The sequence below is a fragment of the Danio rerio genome, chromosome 15 (assembly GCF_052040795.2).
Source record: "Danio rerio strain M-AB ecotype USA chromosome 15, GRCz13ab, whole genome shotgun sequence".
Lineage (NCBI taxonomy): Eukaryota > Metazoa > Chordata > Actinopteri > Cypriniformes > Danionidae > Danio > Danio rerio.
The window spans coordinates 13,960,306-13,968,612 of record NC_141035.1 but is presented as its reverse complement, the minus strand read 5'-3'; the positions used below and the strand labels follow the sequence as shown (position 1 = coordinate 13,968,612).

At 40.2% G+C, this 8,307-nt stretch overlaps 1 long non-coding RNA gene across 3 annotated transcripts in view; it reads right to left on the bottom strand.

Annotated features, from left to right (window-relative positions):
- Positions 1-3,274: 3,274 nt before the first annotated feature.
- LOC147840530 (uncharacterized) overlaps positions 3,275-8,307 on the bottom strand; it is a 41,172-nt gene continuing 36,139 nt past the window's right edge. For 2 of the 3 annotated variants that reach the window (XR_015509127.1, XR_015509126.1), the window contains one exon: positions 6,105-7,035. This is a non-coding gene — a long non-coding RNA (uncharacterized LOC147840530). Of the gene's footprint in view, positions 7,036-8,307 lie in introns of all 3 variants that reach the window. The other variant, XR_015509125.1, reaches the window with a different exon arrangement.

The window sequence follows — 8,307 nt, the reverse complement described above, 5'->3', positions numbered from 1 at the left end:
AAATGCCAACTGACCCACTATGTCACCATGTCGCCCCGTAAATAAAAACAATTTTAGGGTACATTAAACTATTGTTAGACTGAACGTTTCAGTGTGTGTAAATGTTTGAGTCGTTATCGGCTAAAGTAAAAACATTAATAACTAAAATACATAAAAACAAATGTATAATGAATAAAAATCTCCTTTTTGTTTTTGAATCAAAATATTTAAAAACTAAAGACATTTCATGAAATCGAACATATTATGTTGACAAAAGGGGTAGAGCATTTAAAGGACTGTGGCAAAGTACAAATATGTTTAAAATATTTTTGGTAGGGTATATCAAACTCTTGTTAGACTTGAAACATTTTTGTGTCTGTAAATCAGTTAAAATGTTTGAGTCATTGTCTGTTAATAAATAAATAATGCAATGTCGCATATGAAAAATAAATTAAAAATCCCTGCTTAAAATCACATATTTGTTGTTGACTGACGTAGTTGGTCTAAAGTATTTATTCATTCATTCTTTTTTTTTTGGCTCAGTCCCTTTATTAATCAGGGGTCACCACAGCAGACTGAGCTGCCAACTAAACCAGCTTATGTTTTATGCAGCTGATGCCCTTCCAGCTGCAACCCATCACTGGGAAACACCCATACACCCTCATACACACATACACTAGTGTCAATTTAGCTTACCCAGTTCACCTAGTGCATGTCTTTGGACTTTGGGGAAAACCACGCAAAAACAGTGAGAACATGCAAACTCCCCACAGAAATGCCAAAAAACACAGCATGATGATAGTGCTGCCTACTAAACCTCTTTGATGCCCCTTAAAGTATTTAGTTTCTACATATTTTATTTTATGAAATGTCTTTTCATAACTTTATGAAACGTATTAAAATCACTATAAAAAGCAACAAACATATACATATCAACCAAGTATTCTGTAAAAGTTTTCATTTTTAACTGACCAACCCTTTATGAATATTTTTTTTGCCTGATTGTTTAACATGATTCTCTTACTTTTGGAGATTCCAACCAACAATATTATAAAATGCCAATTTTTGTAATTTGTTTAAAACTAGGGCTGTGGCCAGGGCCGGAGCAAGCTGAGCTGCCGCTGTAGGCAAAGTACTATAACCCGAATGGTGGTGAGGGAGGTGTCGCAGACATAACTGAGGAAGCAAGTAGTGAGAGAGATGCCACCCTCTCTATTCTGCCGCACTAGGCGGCCGCCTAGGTCGCTTCTATAGACTTACCGGCCCTGACTGTGGCAATAAAACAGTGTGAGAAATAGATTCAGAGATTTTCAAAATGCATAGCTATACTCCCTTAAATCGATTCAGAGCTTAGTTTTTAACAGCAGATGGCGCTCTTGGCTAGTTTTTAACTGTACACTCAAATGCTTATGAGGAAGAGCGCTTGTGTGTTCGGTCAAGTCATATAAACTGGCTTTTATGACATTAATTTCAGGTAAACACAGCTAACTATGAACACTCTTGTAATTTAATTCTTAAATCATTCCTAACTTCATTATGATTATTTTAGTTTCAATTGGTTTCAAGCAGAGAACGGCTTTTTGTAAAACCTTGAGCGCCATCTGCTGTTAAAAAAGCTCAGAATCACCTCAAGAGAGAATAGTTCATTCATTCATTTTTTTGGGCTTAGTCCATTTATTAATCAGGGGTTGCCACAGCGCCAATTTATCCAGCACATTTTACATAGCGGATGCCCTTCCAGCCACAACACAACATTGGGAAACATCCACAACCTCTTGCACACACTCACATACACTACACCAATTTAGCTTGTTCAATTCACCTGTACCCCATTTCTTTGGACTGTGAGGGAAACCGGAGCACCCAGAGGAAACCCACACGAACGCAGGGAGAACATGCAAACTTCACAGCGAAACATCAACTGACCCAGCCACAGCTCGAACCAGCTACCTTCTTGCTGTGAGGTGATTGTGCTACCCACTGCGCCACCATGCTGCCAAGAGAGAATAGGGATGCATTTAAAAAAATCTCAGAATCAATGCAGCATTGATATCACAAGCTGTATTTGTTTAAATGGCAGCCCATCAATAAACAACATTAATATGTTAACAAAACATAAAGCTCAGATTAGATCGTGAAAAAAATTTATCTTAGCTTAGCAAAAATTATTGAATTGAATTTGACTCTTTGCTTCTTACATTTAAAAAAAAAAACATTTCTTTCTTATTTAAATGTAATTTTCCTATTTATAGTGCTTGACTATTTTGTAGTTTGATTGTGCACTAATACTGATGAAACATAAAAAGTTTTTATTTGTGCCTCATTCAGTGGAAACTAGGGATGTTCTGATTGATTTGCTGGAAATCCCTTTCGGCCGATAATCACATTTTATGACTTGATCGGTACTCTCCAATCTAATGTTTCAAGATTTCAATCAAAGTGTTTGTTTATGATTTTACAATTATTTTTGCGCATAAGACATGCACGTGCATACCCGGCAGTGCTACAACACGTAAGAAGAGAAATGAGGCGTGAGCAATCGCTGTGCTCCCAACACAGCAGCTAAAATATATACAGATGTGATGGGACCTCTGTTTAAACAGTCTATTGCAGGGTGTCAAACTCAGTTCCTAGAGGGCTGCAGCCCTGCACAGTTTAGTTCCAATCCTGCTCCAACACACTTAAGCTGTGGTCACACTAGAGTTTGTGTGTGCAAAATTCTGTCGTGCGGCGCTGCGAAAAGGGGCGGGATTAAACAACATGATTAGACATTAAAAAAGTGACTGATTGCCCCATGTTTTAAATTTCTGTCCAGAGAGGTCGGGTTTTGATCCTCGATTGGTCTCACGCAGTCAAGTGATGCAATTTCGCAGGTCAGAGTTCACAAAGCTTGATCTTTGCACCGCAGCAATCTGCAAAACTTGACGCATGACCCTGCGTTTCCTGTCTGACCCATTCGCGTGCCTATGAATGACTGCCAGTGCGAGTGCCAGTGTGACCGCAGCTTTACCTGTAGGTTTTAAACAAGCCTGAAGGACTCAATTACATAATCAGGTGTGTTAAATTAGGGTTGAAACTGAACTGTGCAGGGCTGCGGGCCTTTACCCTGCTGAAAAATCCAGCCATTTACATTTTACATTTAGTCATTTAGCAGACGCTTTTATCCAAAGCGACTTACAAATGAGGACAAGGAAGCAATTTACACAACTAAGAGCAACAATGAATAAGTGCAATAGGCAAGTTTCAGGTCTGTAAATTCTAAGAAGGAAAGTATTAGTATTTTTTTTTTTTTTTTGGGGTACAGTTAGTGTGATATTCAGAGAGGCAATTGCAGATTAGGAAGTGAAGTGGAGACTAAATAGTTGAGTTTTTAGTCGTTTCTTGAAAGTAGCGAGTGACTCTGCTGTTCTGATGCAGTTAGGGAGTTCATTCCACCAACTGGGCAGATTGAGCGTGAGCGTTCGTGAAAGTGATTTCTTCCCTCTTTGGGATGGAACCACGAGGCGACGTTCATTCACAGAACGCAAGTTTCTGGAGGGCACATAGATCTGCAGAAGTGAGAGCAGATAAGAAGGAGCAAGGCCAGAAGTCACTTTGTAGGCAAACATCAGAGCTTTAAATTTGATGCGAGCAGCAACTGGCAGCCAGTGCAAACGGACTAGCAGCGCAGTGACATGTGCTCGTTTAGGTTCATTGAAGACCGCTTGTGCTGCTGTGTTCTGGAGCAGTTGAAGAGGCTTGATAGAGTTAGCTGGAAGCCCAGCTAGTAGAGAGTTGCAGTAATCCAGTTTGAAGAGAACAAGAGCTTGAACAAGGAGTTGAGCTGCATGTTCAGATAAGAAGGGTCGGATCTTTCTGATGTTATAGAGTGCGAATCTGCACGATCGAGCAGTTCTAGAAATGTGGTCAGAGAAGTTTAGTTGGTCATCAATCGTTACTCCAAGGCTTTTCACCATTTTGGATGCAGTAATGGTTGCCCCATCCATCTGGATTGAAAAGTTATGGTGTAGAGTCGGGTTGGCAGAAACTACAAGCATTTCCGTTTTTGCGAGGTTCAGCTGAAGATGATGATCTTTCATCCAGTGTGAAATATCCAACAGGCAGGCTGAGATGCGAGCTGGAACCGAGGGATCATCAGGATGAAAAGAGAGGTATAGCTGGGTATCATCAGCATAGCAGTGGTAGGAGAATCCATGTCTCTGGATGACTGGTCCTAGAGATGACGTGTAGATGGAGAAGAGAAGTGGCCCAAGAACAGAGCCTTGAGGTACGCCAGTGTTTAGATGCTGTAGGTTGGACACCTCTCCCCTCTAAGACACCCTGAATGACCTGTCAGAGAGGTAAGATCTGAACCATTGTATAACAGTGCCCGCAACGCCCAGTGACTCGAGCGTAGATAGCAGGATCTGGTGGTTGACAGTGTCAAAAGCAGCTGACAAGTCCAGCAAAATGAGGACTGATGATTTTGAGTCTGCTTTAGCCAGTCTGAGATCCTCCACGACCGAGAGCAGGGCAGTCTCAGTTGAGTGGCCTTTCTTAAAGCCGGATTGCTTGTTGTCCATGAGATTATTTTGAGTAAGAAAGTCCAGGACTTGATTGAACACTACTTTCTCCAAAATCTTGGCTATGAATGGAAGCAGGGATACTGGTCTGTAGTTGTCAAGTAGCGTATGGTCAAGGTTGGGTTTCTTTAGCAGTGGGGTTACCCTAGCCTGCTTAAATGAAGTGGGGAATAAACCAGAGTCAAGAGATGTGTTAATTATGTGAGTCAGTGTTAGTATGACTGCAGGAGAGATGGCTTGCAAGAGATGAGAGGGAATGGGATCGAGTGGACAGGTGGTTGCATGGCTAGATAGCACGAGTTTGGACACCTCGGACTCAGAGAGCTGAGAAAAAGAGGTGAGTGTGTGTGGTGTTGGTGGTGTATCTTGCGTGTTTGTTGTAGGTGCAGCAAATTGAGCACTGATTTTTGCAGTTTTGGTGCAAAAGAATGTAGCAAAGTCATCAGTAGTAAGTGTGGAGGATGCGGGTGGAGGAGGAGGATAGAGGAGGGAGGAAAATGTTTTCAAAAGTAGGCGAGCAGGGTAGCAATTGAGTTTGACCTCCCTGGTCTATTGGCACGACTTGCGCGAGTGATGGTCTCTTTGTTGCAAACATTGTATATCCAGTGCTGCTTTAAGCTCCATGAGCAAAGTCTCTTTAAGGCAAGTCATTTCACTCGATGGTCATCCTTAAAACACCTCTGGTGCAGTATGCTTAGGCATTCTGTCTGAATGGGGAAACATCAAATTCTTCAAAACAGCTACTCTTTGTGTACAAGATTGTTGGTGTTTGAGTAGTTGCTGTCATGTGATGTGACTTTGACTGGACAAACTGTACCTCACATTCATTTCATACAGATTACAAAACCAAAAAAAAACTTTAAGTCTTTTCAAGGGCCTCTGGTTCATTCAAAAGCACAGATTTCAAGCTTTATGTGTATGTATTTCTTATGTCTGTGAAGTAAGTATATTAGTTTCCAGTGCGTTTATTAATCACAAAAAAAAAAAAAAAACTGTCATAAAAGCACACGTCTGTTCCGAGCCTCTCCCTGGAGAAATAAAAGTCTACAGTGATTGCTGATTGGCTCCTGTACTAGAAGGCAGGACTTCATTTGCCATATTAACTGTTACACTTTTCTCCATTTAAAACTATACGAGTGACATGTCTTGTGTATTCTATAGTCTTTGTCCACGAGTCTCTTGTATATTCATAGCTCCTCCGCGAGACCCGCAAATCATGGCGACGAGAGAGAACAGCTCTCGAGAGGCACATTGATGAAGCGCTACAGTTGTAAGATTAAATTAATATATATCTTTTTGTAATAATATACATATTGCAATAAACAGAAGTTTATAGGCCTATTTCCATAGTTAAGAAGTCATACATTTATAGGTTGCTTTTTTAACTTTGCCAAAAAGACATGTAAGGCATGTTAAATTATTATGATCTGCAATGTTTCTAAAATGCATTGTCAATCATTTTTCTTATCAGTTTTTTAAATAGTTTTTATCTCTTTGTTCTGTAAAGCTTCTTCTGTTCTGACCATGACATGTCCACACTAAATCATTATAAGAGACATGTTTAGGAATTATATGCAACATTCTTTATTTATTCTCTTAGGTGAGGTGAGATCTCCACTTAAATATCATACTTTGAGGGAAAATGTGCTAATTGCATTAGCATGAAATATCAGAATCGGTACTCTGTATCGGTCTATCACGATGACAAGGAATCGGTACTCTGTATCGGCTTCAAAAACCCTGATCGGAGCATCCCTAATGAAAACTGATTCTTTGAAGAACCGAAAAAAGTTAAATTGTGGAATCACTGTGAAAATCCCCTTTTGATTCTTGCTGATACCTTAGATTTTAAGAGATTAGCTGTTCGAACTTGTGATCAATATGGCTTCCAACTGACTGAACAAAAAAATAAATAAAAAAACACCTGACCCAAACTTTCCCCCAAACCAGACTTGCTTTACCAAAGAAATATGTTTGCAGAGCAGATAAAAAAAACAGTATATCATTGTTAGCAGAAATCTGGTCTTGGTTTCTGTCCCCACACAGTTTGTAATCAAATCTGCTGAAGACTGAAGTCTCTGCATGGAGCCAGAGTCATTCAGGTCAGCTTATCCTTAATAAACAGAGGTTTTTCTTCCAGTGAGGTGCTCTATGGGAAGAGCTTTTATGTTAATAAGAGCAATCCACGCTCTATAAACAGTGCTAGCGCGCTCGTCAGGGGTCCCTTTTTGAAACCTAAGGGTCTGCTTATATAAGGTTCATCTTTTTGGTTCTGGACCGTGTGAACCGTGATTCGTAGGGGCACGACATTCCACAGATATTGTGTGGCGGTCTGAGAGAGAGATTTGAGTGCCAGAGATCCATACGGAGGGATGGGATGATATGCGGATGGCTGGAGGCAGGAGGCCTCCGTTCTCAAAACACACAGACAGACGCCACGACCCTGATGCCCCTCAACACACCACTGCCCTGACTGACTCCATACACTGCCCTCCTGCAGAAAAAAAAAAAAAAAACTTTACATTCTAGAGATCAGAGCAGATGGTTCACTGATATTGCAATGCTTTTTTATCTTTGCATCTGTTTGTGTGCTGATTTAAATATTGTGGAGTCATTTTATGACTGCAGTCATTTTCATCTAATTTGTTTAGTAACCATAAGTAAAAAAAAAAAAAAAAGATAAACAATTTTATTTACATATTTAAGTTTTTAAACATTAATATTTCTCCTTTTAATGTTGAATTACGACAGTGTTTATTAACTTACATTGCAATTTTTTTCCCGATATTTTCGAGTATATTATAATATATAGATTTTTTAAGATCTCCTACTTATGAATCATGCATTGGTTTAGAATTGTCGGCATAGGTGCATTTCCACTGTGAGAGACAGAATTTAAATATAAAAATCAATTTATTAAAAATTATTTATTTGTAAATTACTGTCTCAAATAAGTATTTGATCATTTGAGTCAAAAATGTTTAATATTTGATACTAAAAACTTTAACAATTACAGAGGTCAAATGGTTCCTGTAGTTCTTCATTGGGTATGTACACACTGCAAGAGGGATTTTTGCCCACTCAAATCAAATCATTTTTATTGTCACATCATCAGCAGCATTCTGACCACCTGGCCTCTGCTTGCCAGGAAGTCCAGGATCCAGTTCCACAGAGAGCTTTGTAGACCCAGATCATGAAGCTTCACAAACCAGCTTGGCAGGCACTATGATGTTGAATGCTGAGCTGTAGTCCATAAAAAGCATTCTCACATATGTGTTTTTGTTTTCCAGGTGAGACAGAGCAGTGTGCAAGGTGAAAGCAATTGCATCGACAGTTGAGTGGTTATTTCTGTATGCAAATTGCTGAGGGTCAGTGTGAGTGGGCAGTACAGAGCAGATGTAGTTTTTAATTAGCTTTTCAAAGCACTTGCTGAAGATGGGTGTCAGAGAAAAAGGACGCCAGTCATTCAAGCATGTGGTTTTAGCTAATTTCGGTATAGGCACTGGTAGCTGTCTTAAAGCATGTGGGAACCACAGACAGAGAGAGCGAGAGGTTAAAGATGTCCATGAAAACTCCCGCTAGCTGGTGTGAGCATGCTTTAAGTACACGTCCGGGGAAGCCATCTGGGCCTGTAGCTTTCCGGATGTTCACGCGACGGAAAGATCTTGTTACGTCCGCTACAGAAACAGAGAGTGGGCTGGCGGTTTCGGTATTGGCCGTGGGAGCGCGCAGTTTGTTCGCGCTGTACTGGGCTTCAAAGCGGGCA